Raw genomic sequence first — 18,342 nt, 5'->3', positions numbered from 1 at the left:
GTTTGCTCCCTTCTTGTTTATGGGTGTAGAACCTCAGCCTGTGTAGCACGACGTTCTCTTTATTGGTGAACCTCTTCACAATGCGACGGGTCGCCTCCGTGTAGACGTCGTCGTAGTCATCGACTACTGGTATGGCTGTTAAGCTGGCAAAAATGCGCTGACCTTCAACCCCCATTGTGTTCAGCAGCATCGCCTTCTTCCTGGCGGGGGCATATCCCATGCTGCCCACAGCCTCCAGATACGTGGTGAAAAGGGGCTCCCATTGCATCCACGGAATTGCCGGGGTCCCAGGTGAAGGGAGAAACGCAGGGGGTGGTGTGGTGCCTTGAATGGTGGGCCCGTAGGTCTTTTGGTATCCTCGTCGCCAATTATGTAGTGGCCTCTAAGGACGACAGGACGCTCAGATGGGTCTTAACTGTCTTTATTAATAAGACAAACTGGTGGGCATAACTTGTCCTTGAGTAGGGCAGGGGAGTTACTCACAGTTCCAGTCTGGGCCTTCCAGTTGCTTCACTGGAGGCAAGGTGTGCTCATGGATGGCACGCTGTGAGCTTCCAGGGCCCCCATGTGGCCTCCTGTGGCCTTGGACTTATGCCCTGGACTGCAGAGGCTTCTTTGGGCCTCATTTATAGTGGCTCCTTAATAGAAGCAGTGATGTAAGCCGACCTCTTGGTCTGGCGCTCTGCCAGAATGTGGCGGCAACGCTCTCTGACGTTTTCTCGCAGAGAGCAGGCTCACGAGATCTCATTACATCGAGATCTCGCGAGATCGCGCTCCCGCGATCATGTGACGTCCCCACAGTACTGCAATCTATGGAACTGTTTACAGCACATGCCAATTAGTAACACGTGATTGCATTACAGGTGCTTCTTCTCTTTAAATATTTCACTTGATGGAGGGTCTGCTCTCCGAACCTTCCTGGTGACTTCAGCTCCACATACAAAAAGTGCAGCTGAACGCAGATATAACCGTGCACAGAGGACACTCGTAACTTTGTTTTCGATCTGCGTAGGGGTTAAAGGTGTCAGAGATAGGTTTTATCGAGAAGACGGAAAAGGTTCCCATCTCTACCGATGCATAGTACGCAGTGTTGCAAGCCATCTGCGGAATGCACTGTTCAAAGAAAAATGTGGCCGCCAATATGCTCCCACCAGGCGTGCAACGCCATTGAGCTGATCGGGCTTCACTCCTCTCACCCCTCCCCCGAAATGCGAGAGAGGGGATGGGCTGAAACCTGATTAGCTCAGAGAGGGGAAGAAGCCTTTTCTGAAACCGGTGGCTTTAAAGTGTACTGTGTTCTGCAGATAAATGTCTTTGCACAAACAAAGGACAACTTTAAAACTGCTTGTTTCAAGAAAGGCTTCCCTCGCCTCTCTTGCCTATACCAACGTTATATGTTCTATGTTCTTTCACGTTTCAGGGGAAGGGGCTGATGTGCACACTTGCTTTTTGTTAGGCAGAGACTGAGGGAAGTCTTTTCTGAAAGTAGCAGTGTTAAAGGGTATCCTATGATATGATAAGTTATTTATAACACGCTTAATACTCAGCCAGACGTTTCTAAGCGCGGACCCGCGCTTCGATCCTGTGGTGCTCCGTGTCGTCTTGTTTTATCTCATAATGTATATGAATGTGTGTGTGTATGTATGTATGAATGAGTGAGTGTATGGTGAGTGCACTGTTTAAATGAATGAATGTGTAATGCTGGGCTGCTACCATTGGATACTTGGGACCCATGGCAGACAACCCTTGGGGTTGAACTGAGGAAGTGGAGCCTCTAAGTTTGCCACGCCCAGTTTAAAAAGTGGCTCCTCCTATCAGCAATTAGCCCCCGCCCCCAAAATGTAGGTTTCGTTGCGGCCCTGGCTCCCACGCCTATGCGATGCATTTCACCCATGCCATTTGTTTATATAACGCATGCACCAAACATGACATGTCTTTTTTTATCAACATTTCACGAGGAAACTAGTGCTACATATAAAACAAAAGTCTGCCTGTTGTAAGTAGCTGTGACCTAGTGCAGACAGGGAATTTACCGCCAGGGTTCCATGTCCGTTTTAAGGCGCACATTTTTTCGAAGTAATTCTCTACGATGAAATAACTTCGAAAAAACTCATCTATTTTTTTATTTTGGGGCCGGGAGCCACCCACCCCCCTCCACTTTCCCTATACTATTACCCCTCCTCCAACTCTCTACCCACGCCTTTTAACTCCTTACTCCCCTTATATATTTCAATTCGTTTTGTCAGAGTAATTTGGTCGTAGGGAATGACTTTGAAAAAATATGCGTCGGTAAAACAACACAATACCTGTCGTTAGACCATGAATCCAACCCTAAAGACCAACATATTATAGGAAAGTGACACTGTTACATAACATATTTATTTATTTGGATTTGTTAAGCGCCCCACGGCCCGGGGGCATCGTGGCGCTGTTACAGAATGTTTGACTTGGTAACCAGCTGACAAAAATGGTTACAGGCATAGATCATGTCTATTTGCGATAGGTGTATGGAGTTCCATGGTTGCAGTGGAACAAAGTGAGAACAATTGTTATTAACGATAACAGACAGAGATGGTGTTCCGTGGTTACAGTGGAACTGCTTACTTATTGTAAGGGGTAGTATTGGAGCATAGTTTAGTTAAATAGTTTGGTTTTTAGCGCTTTTCTGAATGTGAGTAGGGATTCTTCTTTCCTGAGATTAGGTGGCAGAGAGTTCCAGGCTTTAGGAGCTAGGACTTCAAAGCTGGTACCACCAGCCTTAGTTCTGTTGAAGGTTGGGACTGAGAGTTGGTTAGAGTATTTGTCGCGTTTAGGTCTATGTACACGTTGCTATGAAACACACTTTAGATACGCCAAAAACCTTTCCAGATGCCACCCTGGAGGGAGAAAGCCATCCTGCTGCCTGGTTTAACTGGTGCACTGTGTGCATAATTGCTCTTAATACTTACTACTTTAGGCATACATTTCTACACAGGCCTCAGAACATTTAGACTTCCCACGTACATGATGTCAGAGGCATTTTATGTTCTACTCTACCCCCATTTGAACATAGGGATCTTCTTGATAATGACACATTCTCCATACTCTTGGGCTGAATGGTGGGGTGGTTCAGACACAAATGATACAAATAGATTGGATGAACATGCACCCATCCCATGATACGGTGAACACAAGGCACTCCCTAGTCCCTCCGCAAGACCTTTGTTTGCCCGGTATAGGTCTGAGCGAAGAAGAGTGATGGACAGTCCGACTACAGCATGGGATTTTGTTTCAGGGGTGCAAGGATCAGGAAATACTAGAAACAGTAAACGCAAATTCAAATATGTTTGCACAAATCTTCCTCCTGCACATGCCTGAAATGAAAATCCTAATTGATGGCAAGCTGAGATGGGGCTCATTACAAGTTTGCTGGTATTCCAGAGGTATACCACCTGATTACAAATTATGGTTTGCCGGAGTTAACACCCATTGCATCGGGGATATTTGCCGATATTGCCGCCACCGGTATTTCCAGATGGTAATACTGGCAATTTATGGAAGGTAAAGTGGAGGAGTTACTTGTAACTCCTCCACAAATCAGCAGTATTTTTACCTTCCAAAAATCACCAATATTAGCATCCGTAATGGCGGCAGAGGTATTACCAGCAAACTTTTAGTTTGGTGGTGTGGGAAAAATGGAGGTAGACAGAATTACCTCCACTTTTTACCTGCACCACCAAACTCTTAATAAGTCCCAAAGGCTCATTCAATGGTGGGCACACAATGAGGGTGAGTGGCTCATAGAGTGCTTGGAAAGTCACAGTAAGGTGGAATGTAAATGATCAGGGTCTGGGATAAAAATTCCTTACATCTGAGATCAGTTGAGTGAGGACATTTCCCAGGGTCAGGTAGAGCCCCTACATACGCTGCAAAGTAGTTAACGATGGTGTGTGAGGTTGGAGTCAGTCCATGTGCAGTAAAGGAGGCTGAACAAAAGAAGAGGAGGTGCAGGTATAAAGGAGAGAAGGCGGAGACGAGAGGAACAGGCTGGGAAAGGGAGGATAGAGAGGATGAGGTGAAGGTGCAGAGGAGATAAGTAGATTGGAGAGATGAGAGTTGAGAGAAGCAAACAGAAGAGGAGACAGAGGAGGGTGGAGATAGCAGAGGTGTGGTGATAACCACATGCAGGAAGGGAGGAAGGACCGAAGAAACATCCAGGGAATGGAGGAGAGTCTGAAGGAGTGGGGGTTATGTAAAGATGCTGTAACAACCAATGAAAAGGAGGGCAAGAAAGAGCTGGAGGAGAGCAAGAAGGTTTTAAGGAGGCAGACATATACGGAGGAGATTGGGGAGGTTGAGAAACATTGCAGTGCTGCGGTTGAAGCAGATACCAAAGAAGACTTGGACCAGGACACCTAAAGCCTGAAATAAGAGAGTTGAGGAAGCAACAGGTAATGAACAAATGGAAGAGTGTCAAAGAAGTGATCAAGCAGTTGGAGTGTGTAGGGGAGTTTACAGGAGACTACAGGAAGTGAAGATCCCCTTAGGAATAAGCTTGTTTCAGACGGTCACAGAGTTAGGGGAAATTGAAGTGGTGGGGTTGTGAGGAAGTCCTCTCCCAAAATCTGGGTCGAGCAGGAGTTTGATTGAGGGGACTGGGTGCTTCCCGAGTCAGTGAATGCTGGGTCCTGTTATGGTATGGGGAGGATCCTGTAGTCACCTTGCATAAGTCCATCTGACAGAGGACAGACACATTACCTCAACAAAAGCCAGTCTCAGACTTCCAGCACCTCCCAAGTTCATTGGGCCATCGCAGTAGACCAACCATAAAGTGCTAATCCTTAGCCAGAAGCCTGGGAATAGCCTGCAAGGTAGTGGAAAGGTCTTCTCCTACCAGGTTAGTGAACAAAAAACTCTCTATAACCAGACCCAACTATACAATACTGAAATTGAAGCTTTCCCTTTAAGGAAAGTCCTCTCCTGGTCACAGAAAAGTTAGCATATGTCCTAATGAAATTATCAGCTCGCCCAGCACTTCAGAGGAGTAACATTTAGAGGTTTGCCAGACCAGGGATGAAGCCCACAGTCCAACAAATGTAATGTTCCAAGCATGTGATTTCCTGAATGCTAGGAAACTGATACAGAAAGCAAAGTTACATTGCACTGACAAGTGAATCTCGCACTGAGGAAATACATCTGGTACATCTGAACACATGGGAAACATGACAACCCAGCTCAGTGCAGAAAGCTGCCAGGAGTGTCACAGAAGCATGTGCAAAATCGAAAGTTGTCGAGAGACCATATATAGACTTGTTCCTACCCCATGTTCACTGTTCACCCAAGACACCCAACCAAACTCAATCTACTTTCAATTACTCCTCTTACAAGCACTCCGATAAAGGCCCACCCAGGGGGAGATGGAATGGAAAATAGAAACAGCAAATCCAAGGTGCTTACTGAGGGTTATAGGAGCAGGAGGCTTGCATGCTGTAAAGGCTGAAGTTTGCAATGTGAGGGAAGAGCATGAGAGTAAGGAATGGATGAGACTGGTGACACCACAGCAGGGGGGAACTGGAGGAGATACTGAGAACTGAAAGATGCGATGCCATTAGGAGTGAAAAAGGAAATACCAACATCAAGACTGGAGAGGAAGCATGGGGATGAAAATATGAGTGGCGAAGGAGGTGGTAACATCAGGAGTGAAGAGGAAGTATATGATGACATTAGGAGTGGAGAAGGAGGTGGTAACATCAGGAGTGGAGAGAAAGAATGTGATGGCATTAGGAGTGGAGAAGGAGGTGGTATCATCAGGAGTGGAGTCGAAGGATGTGTTGACAGGAGTGAAGAAGGAGGTGATAACATCAGGAGTGGAGGATATAGAGGTAGTGGCATTATGAGAGCAGAAGGAGTTAGTAACCCCATGAGTGAAGAGGAAGGAGGTGGTGACTTTAGAAGTGTGGAGGTGCTAACATTAGTAGAAGGGAAGGAGATGGTGATATCAGAAGTGCTGATGAAGGAGTGTGTAAATTCAGGAGCAAAACAGAAGGAAGTGATAATATCAGGAGTACAAAGGAAGAAGGTGGTACTGAAGAGCGCTATCACATCAGAGTTAGAAGAAGAAGGTGTCTGTCAATGAGGCAGTAGGGTCTGAAGCAAAAGGTGTGCAAGGGGAGGATCAGGTAAAGGGAACAGGACAACTGGTTAAGGAATTCAGAAGAACATCAGAACACCTGTGATAGAGGGTTTTTGTTCCTAAACTCTCAGATTCAGTGAAATCTTTAGGCTTCACCATCGATAGCAGCCTGTCTTTCCAGAAGGGCATAGTCAGGAATGCCCAAACGACCTGGCTCTAAATCTCCACTCTGTGCAAAATCAAACCCTTCATGCCCCCACAGGATTTTGGGACCATGGTGCAAGCCCTTGTAGTCTAGCACATCAGGTAAAACACCCTCCGAAAAGGACTCCCAGGCACTCACTTGGCTCTCCTAAAAACAAGTTACCACGTCACAGCAAACCTATTACAGGTGTGGAGAAATTTGAAAGACTCACCACTATATGATGAAAACTGCAATTCAATTCCCAGAAAAATATAAACAAGGGAAAAGGATCTCAATCAGTGCACTAGCAGCTAAAACATAAATACAATAAATAGTGTTATTGAATGGGGTGTTGCAGTGAATCCAAATGTGTGAGATGCTTCCCCAATGTCTCTCAACCATTAGTAAAATGCAAACGTTTCTTTTGGTTTCTAGCAGTTCCTTCCCCAAAATTGAATGGTACACACAAACATGTTGCGGTTTTGAGAAAAAATATGTTTAGACCAAGATTTGCCTTACAATGTAAATATTTTGATTAAGGTACGACGCCTGCAATTTCATCCCCTGCCATATCAACGTGAACATTATAACGAAAACGCTCATCAAATTTTTTAGGGGGGTGGGAAAGGGTAGATAAGGGTTTGGGGTGGTAGGAAATAGCTAAAACTAGGCGGGTGGAAGGGGGTTTGGGTGGGTAACCCCCCCAAAAAAAATGATGAACGTTTTCATTATAATGTTCATGTTGAAATGGCAGACAATGAAATTGCAGGCGATGAAAGAACATGGAACCTTGATTAGACAATCAATTAAAAGCAAAGACAAAGTCTTAAGAATGCTCAACTCAATAATTTAATGGGAGGGTCCTGGCTTGGTGCTGTAAGAAGATGGCCACCTGAATTTGCCGCTCCGATACACCTCATATATATTAACGGCATTAATCCTTACTTACCTGTTTTTTCTTTGCTGACAAATCCTTACTCCTGTGTCGCGTTGGTCACGGGCGGCATTTCTCCAGTTTCCAGCTATCCTCGCTTGCGTTTTTGGCGAATGCACTCGGGCCTCGTCCTCACAGCGGCTGCGACCCCCGGTGACGGTCGCCTCACCTGGTGTGGCTGCCAGCGTTTTCGGGAGCTCAGTGTGCAGGCTCGGGCCTTGTTGGCCTCGTACCAAACAACAGTGCCACCTCATGTGGAGCTAACAAACTTCTACGCATCTGACTAACTCTTCAAGCTAAGTCTTTTTTTCTGTGTGAATTATTGCATTCTACGCCTGGTGTACATTTTTAGCTTCAATCTTCTACCTGCTCAACTACATCCACAACTGTAACTATTTAAAATACATAACCTTCCACACACCAAGGAAAATATAGTGGCTATACAGGACTCACAGAATAATCCTTACTTAATATAATTTAATTAAAACATAGGAGGAGGGAGAGGGGTATTGAGGAAGAGTGAAAAGAAGGCTCTTGGGAGTGGAAAGAAAGAATAAACAAGCAAAGTATTGAAGTGGGAAGAAGGAGGGGTGTTTACTACAGATAAAAAGGTGACTGATACAACAACATCACCTACCTCACACGTTGTGGTCTATATTCCTCTCAGTTCTGCCAGTATATTAGTTTAATACAGTTTATCGGAAAAAAAGCAGGATGAAGATCGCAGGATGGTATTAATTAAACATTTTTTTTTAAACAAAGGTGGTGAAGACTAAGGATTAATAAGGAGACAAACACAACGGCATCACCAATGTCACTATTTGTGGGCTATTTCACTCTTTGCTTTGTTGTTGTCCTTTGCATCTTGGAACCCTAGCTCAAATCATTTTATAGGCTTTGCCTCGGCCCCCCTCTTCCCTTTTGAACTGTATTTATTCCAGCTGCCTCCCTTTTGGGGCCTTGTGTCATCATGGCCACTGGTAAGAGCAACATTAAAACGCCATCTGTTAATAAAGACATAAACCCTCCCTTGTCCAATCTGAAAAGACCTAAAAGCGACTCACCTCCTCCTCTTGCACCTGCAGATCCAGCCATCGATACTATTTTACAGGAAATGATAGCTCCGAGGCCCTTCATTGAAACCACCAATCAAAAACTTCTGCAATTGGATGATAGATGGAAGGGCTTCGAAAATAGGATGGAGGAAGTTGAAAAAAGGGTTGGTGATGTGGAGGATAGTTCTCCTAATGTGGCGCTACTTGAGAAAACTGTCAAGGACCTCCAAAGACACAATAAGGACTTAGAAAATAAGAGCAGGTGCAATAACCTGCGCATTTCAGGCCTCCCCGAGGGTTGCGAGGGCTCAGACCCTGTCGCATTTATACAGAAATTGCTACCTGCCCTACTTCATTTACCACTGGAGACATCATTAAATATACAAAGTGCTCATCGCATTGGTCCTCCTATAAACTCTGCATTTCCTCATCTCTCTCCCCATACTGTTATATTCTACTTGATTTTGTACACTCAACTCCAACTAATAATCGCAAGGGTTAAGGAGAAACATTCCCTCATTTTGGCATGGAAGCAAACTACATATCTCTCAGGATGGGGCCAGGAGTACAGCCCTACGTGGAAAATAGTTGTTATCCTTCCATCCAGCACTAAAGCAGCTCAACATTAGATATTGCCTATATCACCTTTGCTCCTTCAAAGTCACGCATGAGGGGCACACTGCATGGTCGACGAACCTGCTGATCTGAAGTCATTTATGCGTAATATTCAGACTGAAGGCATGGACACATCATCACGTGTTAATGCCACTACCTCTTCTGGTACATGAGGACCCTATTTTTTCACCCTTCTGGGCTTAATTAATATGCTGTTACTTGTCTTAAGCTATAATATTGGTGGGTCAGGCGCCGTTAGGGCATCCCTCTCCTGCTGTGAGTCATCTTTTTCTGCTTGATTGCTCAATAGGTGTCACCTGCCCTGTTTATTTAGCCTTTTACTCCTTTTTTCTTCCTCCACCTCTGTCTGATCTCCTATTTGTCGTGGAGTCATATATGTGATTGATTTTTATTTTCCGGACTCTGAGGTTCTCCCCTCACGTTCTAACTCCTTATAGTCAGATGATGGTCAGACTTCCCTACCTATCCCCTCATCCTTTTGTGTTTTCTGTTTGTGTCTAGCCCATGTCATGGGAGGTTCCATTTATGTCTCTTCTTCATTGATTCACTTTTTTCTGGCTCTAAACATTTTACTCTGGTTTGCACATTTTCTGTATTCGCTACTGATTTATATTATGCCGCTAAATTTATTCAACTGTTTTTATGATATTTAAATGTTTAACCTAGAACATAAAGGGATGCAATAATCCAATTAAGAGGTGCAAAATGATATCCCATTTTAATAAATTCAAACCATCAGTGGCATGTTTACAAGAAACACACCTATCCACTTCTAAAGCGATTCAACTCAATTCCCTTTGGATCAAAGAGGTTATTGCAAGTCTTGCGGTGGGTAAGAAAAATGGGGTGTTTATACTTCTCAGCAAGAGATTACCATTTAAGATTCCGGGACAAGATGCTGATACCAATGGGCAATGGGTGTGGGTGAAGCTTTGAATTGAATCTGTTCATGTGTAAATTTTTAACATCTATGGTCCTACCCTACCTGACCCTAACTTTTGGGTTTCCATGAAACAGATGATTCTCAAAAATGATTTTACTAATCTTATTGTGTGTGGTGATGTTAATCAAGTCCTTGACCCATTCCTAGATCGGAAATCTAAATGTGTCTTCAAAACATCTAAAACCCACATATCCTTTGTTAAATGTCTTGCAGAGACCGGCCTAGTAGATTCATGGAGGCTTTCCCATCCTAAGCAATTGGATTATACATTTCACTCGCCTCCACATGACACACTCTCCCGCCTGAATTATATTTTCTCCTCCAAATCTCTTATGGGTACTATTTTTGAGTCTTTGATCTCCAATGTTATCATCTCCGATCAGGGGCCTGTTTGCACCTCTTTCAACTTTGAGGACATCAAAAAGCCTTCGTCCAGGTGGAAATTTAATAATTATCTGTTGCAAGATCAGCAGTTCATCCAATCTGTTCAATCATTCCTGCAACAATTCTTTGCTGATAATCTGGATCGTGGTATGGTACTTCTGTAGTTACCAATTGGGATGCATTTAAGGCTGCGCATAGAGGCCATATTATGGCTTATTCGGGCAAAAAAAACAAATTATGGAAAAAACATCTTGATGATCTACATAACCAACTGTCCAATGCCGAAAAAAAACATTTCTGTCGAAGCTCCAATGCAACAGATCTTCATCTGCTCATGTCCATATGTTTCCAAATTAATGATGAACTTGCCAAATTAGCTGCAGGGACTCTATTAAAATATAAGACAAAGATTCACTAGACTTCCAATAAAGCTAGGAAGCCACTTGCCTCCTATCTTAAAACTAGAAAAGAAAGAACATTTATATCACATATTAAGGATTCATCTGGCACCTCCCTCAATCACTCTGATGATATTTGACATTGTTTTAAACAATTCTATTTGGACTTATACACTCCTGAAACCTTGGTTCCCTCCGAGAATATTGATTCCTTTCTCAACATTAATAGACACTCTCATCCCCAAGTTGACCTTTCTCATTTGGATGGTGATATCTTACTTCCTGAAATAACTTTCACCATTAAGGGGTTGGGCAAGGAAAAAGCCCCTGGTCCGCATGCTCTTTCTACTGAATTTTTTTATTGCCTGGCCCATGTCCTTTCACCTAAACTCAAGTCATTATATTCCTACTTCATCTCTTAAAATTCCTCCTCCGGCTCCTTCTCTGAGGCTCTACTCATTCTATTCCCCAATGCTGATAAAGATCCCACACTTCCCAGTAACTATAAACCGATTTCTCTCATCAATATTGAAAGTAAGACATTTGCTAAAATTCTCGCCAATAGAATTCAGTCTTCCCTTCCTGCTTTGATCAAGGGCGAACAAGTTGGTTATGTGAAGGGACGTAACATCTCTGCTAATGCTAGATTATTGCTTGACGCCTTTCATTTAGTCTCTAAGGATAAGAAAGATAGACAAGACTGCGCTGCAATTGGCCTTGACACAGAAAAAAGCCTTTGACTGCGTGAACTGGGACTTTATGTTTCAATCTCTCAGGTGTCACAGCTGTGGCAAACAATTCATTTCCCTTATTAAACTTCTTTACTCCTGTCCCAAATCATCTTTGTTTATTAATGGTCAATCCTCACCCTTCTTTCCCTTACATAGAGGAACTAGACAAGGTTGCCCCTTTTCCCCTATTCTTTACATTCTCTCTTTTGAACCTTTGCTCCAACTCATAAGTTCAGACACAAATATTCCTGGAATCCCCTGTGGGAAATTGTTTATCAAAATTGCTGCTTATGTTGATGACATCCTTATCCTTATTAAGAATCGCAAGAATCATCTTCCCCATCTGCTCGATAAACTTTGTCAATTTTCCCTTGTATCCGGCTAAAAACTCAACAAAAATAAATCTGAGATCTTACGTTTAAACTCCTTTTGAATCAAACATGATTTAGATTAGTTTAGATTTAATTGCTGTAATGACTCGATTAAATATCTTGTTGTTCATTTTGCCTCTTCAGCATTTGATACAGTTAAACTTAAAATGCAAATATCATTAGACAAACTCAAAGAATTAACCTCAACATGGTCTTCGCTTTATCCCTCTTGGTGGGGTCGGCTCAACACTATTAAGATGATGTTGTCCCCCATTGTTTTATATTATTTACAACTTCTCCCGTCAGGTGTAAAATAGTGAACCCTGCCACGTTTGTAGATGAGCCTGTGGCAGAGGGTGAGCATGTGCATGATTGCTCAAACTAGGAGGAGTTCTACAATGATATCCCACAAGTAAAGGAGAATGTGCTAGCAGGAGGGGAGGTTCTCTTTATTGGTGGGTCTTCAGAAATTGATCAAACTGATGGGAAAAAGCATTCAGGTTCAGCTATGGTAAGGAACAGATCTAATGGTGAATTTGAAGTGGTAGCAAGTGAAAGACTACCGTCTCACTTTTCGGCACAACTAGTGGCGCTTATTGCCTTGCTCGAAAAACATGCAGGGCAGGAAGTGATGGTGTACAGTGACTCCGCCTGTGTGACATCAACCGTGCACGCAGGGCTAGCACGTTGGAAAATGAAGGACTACCTTTGAGCGGACGGCAATCCAGTGCAACACGCAGCACTATTGGACAGGCTTATCAAGGCACTACAACTCCCAGTAGCCATGGCAATAGTTAAGTGCACAGCACATACGAAACAAACTGATTTTATCTAAGGCAGGAACAAAGCCACAGACGAAGAGGCCAAAAGGGTTGCATATTCACCAGACATTTCAAGTTTTGATACTCCGAATGTAAAAGAAAAAGTAGTCACAATTTTGATTATAAATGAAGGGTTTCATCATTGTTAAAGAACACAGTTGGTCGAGGTTCAAGGCAGTGCTCCACAGGAAGAGCATGAATCGTGGAAATGGAGGGGGGGTTCTTTATCCCCCTCTGAATCATTGTGGTGACAGGACAGCACTGGAAAGCCAGTTATGTCTGTAGCCTTATTAAGGGTAGCACTTGAACAGCTGCACTACCCTGCGCATGTAACTAGGTAAAGCCTTGCAGCAGCTATTGCAGAGGACTGGTTCTTACCGAACATGTTAGCAAACGTTGCATTTTATGTAGTAAATTGAATCATATATCAAAAGTTTACTGCTGGCCACACACTGCGAACAATCAGAGGAGTGAATGGTCGTTTTCAGCATTTGCATATTGACTATGTTGATATGCTGCAAATATGTAGTGGATATAGGTATATGATAGTGGTGGTGTGCCCCTTTTTGAGATGGATCGAAGCAGGTCCATGTTCACAACCTGATGCCACTTGTGCTGTAAAGATTTTAGTCTGAGAAGTCTTTCCTAGATGGGGAGTATCTGAGGTGCTGAGATCCGACAATGGGCCTCATTTTGTTAATGAAGCATTTGAACAGATCAGCTTATTGCTTAGCATAAAACACACATTTTCTTCTGCTTATCACCCACAAGCGAATGGAATATGTGAGAGACTCAATGGTCTTCTCAAAGAAAGAATCGCTAAACTCAAATTGTCACTGAAAAAGGGATGGATGTATTGCCTGCCCCTTGCATTGTATACATTAAGAAATCAGCGTGGGTCGGACCACCAACTCACACCCCATGAGTTAGTAACAGGGAGGTGAATGAGAATGCCCCTGTCTCCAACATCAAGGAGTAGAAGTGATGCCCAGATGACTGCAGAATTGTTAGGAAATGAGTTACGTACGTATTTGTCATGTATGACCGCAAGTATCTCTGTCATTTCAGATCAGCTCAAGTTGTAAGGGGTGTCGGTCTCAGGACACAGAGGAAGACCATTCAGCAACCGGATGTACAGAACTACTACCTATGCCCAAATTATTTATTGGAGACCCAGTTCTAGTGTGCAACTTTACAAGGAAGTGGCATGAGCCCCGTTTTAGTGGACCCTACATAGCTGAGAATATTACTCCCACAGCAGTGAAAGTTCAAGAAAGGCACGCCTGGATACACCTTGGCGACATGAAGCTGTATGATGGTGAGACCGATGCACCCACACCCGTTGATTCAGAAGTAAGACAAGAAGAAGTACTTCAGCACATTCAGAATCGATTGATAACGAGGAAGAAGGATGCTAAGATTTCTGAGTAAATAAATGGAAGTGTGCATTTGGTCTGTGGCTCACCTCGGACGCTCTTTGTAGATATTTTAGCAGGAGTGCAAAAAGCTAATCTTCTTGTGCCATAGGAATCTTTGAATTGGACTTCAGAAATTGTTGATTTGCTGAAGATGCCAGATCTTGATTTTGAGTTCGATGATTGGAAAAGGGAGCAGTTTCCTGATTCCTTCCTCACTGAGTTTCTCTTTGGTTGAACCCAATTGTTCTATTAAATGTCGATGCTCAAAGAATACTTCTCGCTGTCTTTATATACATACTCCAAGCCTATGCTGCTCTTTTTTGGCATAGTACTAATTTTGTATGTTCCTGCAAGATCCTAAAAATGTCCCTGCGATTAGCAGGTTTCTTGCGGCCATAATTCAACAAATCCTGCAGCTTCCTGAGCATTTAATGAGGATTCCTGATGAAAAAGTGTTTTTCCTTCATTAAATTAATACACAGGCACGATGTGGACTTTTGAGAATATTCGGTTCCAGAAAATCAGCAAACTCAATTACATGTGCAGAATCAGAAGTGGTGGTGACTGATGTATTGGTGCATAATATATGCATGCTCAGCATTTATTATTGTTTTTTCTGATTTTGCTAATCCACACTCTCTACTTCATGGGTCCCAAAAAGGTAGGAGTCCCCTTGATTCTTCCCACTACAGTGACTTATGCAGAATGAACTGTTGCAAAGAGACCAAGGCCATATGTGATTATCCCTACAACAGTGACACATGTCAAGTCACCCATTTCTCTGACAAGTGTTCCTATGACTCCCCTGTAAGAAGGTCCATGTTTGATATAGTCCATGATCATTATGCACAGACTCACCTTGCAATAGGGAGACACAAGGGGAGATGATTATGAGTTAAATAATTATCTAGACATTAAAGCACATTTGGGGAATAACATGTGGTATCAGCACATGAAGGAGGTGGGAAAAACAACCTCTGAGGAGAGTTGCTATGTTTGTGCTCTCCTACCTTATGCTATGGGGAAGTCCAAGATATTCAGAGCTATAGAAATAGAAGTCCACACAGCTCATTGCCTGACTCATGTTGCACTCTGCCATATAAGAGATCAGATCCAGGGTCGAACAGCATCCTTGGCATGGGTGACTGAATGGTCAGCTCCAAAAGAAGATGATTGTGTGCAAGATTTAAAGATAAGAGCAAGAGCACACATCAGAGAGCATGTGATAAGATACAAACAGCCTGGAATGAAGGGAACAGATGGGAAATATATAAAAAGCTCAATTGCCAAGGAAAGAATGATATAGAAATACAAAGATGCAAGAAGAGAGGCCAGATGCAAATCTGGGGAATAGTACTTTCTCCAGATAGTTGGGAAGAAGGCATTGTCGTATGCAAAGCAGTGGCAGTAACACAACATCAGAAACCAGTTATAGATTGTGTGGAAAAGGGTTGTAAACCTCTCTGCCCGAAGTGTAGAGGAGGAGCCAAGTACCTCTACCGGAAGTTCCGTCTCTATTCTGCCTATATGTTGGCAACCATAAATTGCAACATGTGCAATACCAGTAAGAATACCAATACCACTCAAAGCCCTTGAAACAAGGTATTCATTGAGAAAGCCCTATATGTATCCATGAAGAAATGATGATCTTCTGAAGGAAGTTCCGGAAGAAGTGTGAAAATGAATGAAGAAAGACTGGTGATGTCACATGAAGTTGAGGTGATGCACACAGAAGAGATATACATGAAGTAAGAACATAGACCTTATGGAACCTGATGGCAAAGTAATGCAGGATGTTATATTTCACCCGTGAAATGAAGATTGCATGTGCGGAGAGGCAGCGAAGGAAAAGCAAACCCATTTTACAATTGTACAGATGCAGTAGCACAAGTAGTCAAAGTAATCATAAAGCTGGCTACATAGTGAATAGATGGTGGCGATGCGCTAATGTATATGCATAGGAATATATACAATCTGGATGTTCCACAAACACACTTTACCAAACTTGGACCCCATGAATGGAAGAGTTGGAAGTGTGGCGCAGCAGGATAATAGCTGACGGTGAAGGAAGATTTGAGAAAGGCTTGCCTGGCCCAGAGTCAAGAGTCGGGGCCGCCAAGAGGCTTACCATGCACACTAGAAGATACAAAAACATGAGAAGCAAGCTGAGCTCCTGTTTGAGGTGTAATGAAAACCATTGAGGGTACCAAGATTTCTTCATTGAATGGTATTAACATACAACGAAGAGCTCGAAAACGTGCTCTCCAGTCACATGATCAGATGAGAATAGACTTTGGGTCGAGCTACACCGAGACCAGAAGATAAGACAATGCTTCACTCACTTTTATTCCCAGGTGCAGTGAGCCTCTGCAAGGCCGAGTTCAAAGGTATTAATTGAATGACAGACCGCAGGAGTGAAGATGGATGCTGGGCTAAATGGGTGGGGAGGCATGACCAGGCCAAAACCCCCCAGCACCTGGAGTCAAAGTTGCTTTCTGCTAGCGTGTAGAATCTTTCAGAAGGGTACAAGTGTGCCAACCAATTATAGAGGGCCACATAGCAAAGAGCCCTATAGTTTGATAAGACAATAATATGTCATATAGTTTCATGACACAGAAGATGACTTGGACTTGGGATGGGCCTAGTTAGCCACCTGACCTTACAGATCCAATCACGTCCCTGTATCCCATAGAAAGTATATGTAGATGTTCCCCATTGACCAACCACAACCCCTACTAGGTTTTCTTATTTTGCCACATATCCTGATGTCACTCATGATGAATATTTAGTATAAATGCAATGGCCCTCATTAGGACCCTGGCGGAGTGGGTTTCCGCCAGCGCTAATCGCGGCGGACCCGTCCGCCGTACTACGAGTTCCCTTAGCGCCATGGAGGTTTTCTCCGCCTGGTTTTACCGGGCGGAGAAAACCATGGCGCTAAGGGACCTCGTTGTTAATTACGCCGCCGTACTTTACGGCGGCGTAATTAACTCCTTCCCCACTCCCATTATACCCTATGGGGCAAGAATGGGAATGGGGAAGGGTAAAATGGGGATTGGGGATTTACCGCTCCGCCAAGGTCGGCATGGGGTGGTAAATCCGCCAACCCCCATGGCGCTATCGACGGCTTTCCGCCGTGCCTCGCGGTGCATTTAGCACCGCGAAATCCGCCAGGGTCGTAATGAGGGCCAATGTCTTTTATGAATTATGTCAAGATAAGTCTGTGCGGCGTCTGTTGCACTGCCTGTTTTAAGGCCTAGTTGTAAGCTCTAACTTTTGACAACTTCTTGAGTCAGTCTGATTATTGATGTTTGATTAAGATCTGCATCCCCATCCATCTCAGATACTGTTACCTCGTCTTAAAGGACCCACTCTCTGGGTTCAGAAGCATGCAAAATTGCTGACATGGGTTGAGGACAAAGGAGGCCAGTTGCACATAGTGCCACTGGCTAGTGCAGAGATATGCTTCAGAAACAATGGCACAAGAAAAGTTGGAGAATATCAGCATTGCGGTCAAATCTTCGATGTACCAGGAATGAAGGATGGGGCAGTATTGATAATGGACCACTACTGGGCCTTTGAATCCAGAGTATACATGAAGCTGCACAAGGACTGGGGAGGGCTATTTTCTATAGTACTTGTCCATGTCCCAGCGTTGGTGATTCCGAAGAGGAACCTGAACATTGGAGAGTTTCCAAAAGCAGATGCTCACCTGAGGGAGAGGAGAGCAGTTGGATTCCTCAATCGAATCAAAGGAGAACTACTTTTCAGCTAAATGGATAGAAGCTTTCAATGACATTCCAAACGAACACAGGTTGTTCAGCCAGAATTCAACGATTTTCATGACAATGTTCATGCCAGGGATCCAGACAATGGCAAATGCCAGATGGTTACAGATAACTAGATGGGAGCTCCTGCAGATGATCAACACTACCATAAATGGATTCAACGCTATCAAAGAAGAGCTAAGAGCCATAAGACTGATGAATCTTCAGAACAGATATGTCCTGAACATGATTACAGCTATGGTCGGAGGTGTTTGTGCTAAAATCAGAGAATCACGTTGCCCATTCATACCTTCTCATGATGAAGAGAATGGGATTTTGACAGAGGCCATAACAATGCTGACAAACTTGCATGTCAAGATGAAAGATGAAGTAGAAGATATTGCAGATGACAGCTGGTTTGCATTAATCTTCTCATGGGTTCCACAAAGGATGGCGAATATCTTCAAGTTCCTTGGAGCATTGTTGGTGATGATCATGTTCAGATTCTGTGTGATCAGACTAATAATCAGAGAGTGTAAGAAGACAGCAAAGAAAGCTACAGGAATGAAAATTATGATGTTGTTGAAT

The sequence above is a fragment of the Ambystoma mexicanum genome, chromosome 4p, assembly GCF_040938575.1.
Source record: "Ambystoma mexicanum isolate Mex_15411 chromosome 4p, UKY_AmexF1_1, whole genome shotgun sequence".
In the NCBI taxonomy this organism is placed as follows: Eukaryota; Metazoa; Chordata; class Amphibia; order Caudata; family Ambystomatidae; genus Ambystoma; species Ambystoma mexicanum.
The sequence above is the reverse complement of the archived record's forward strand: the minus strand, read 5'-3'. Positions refer to the sequence as shown.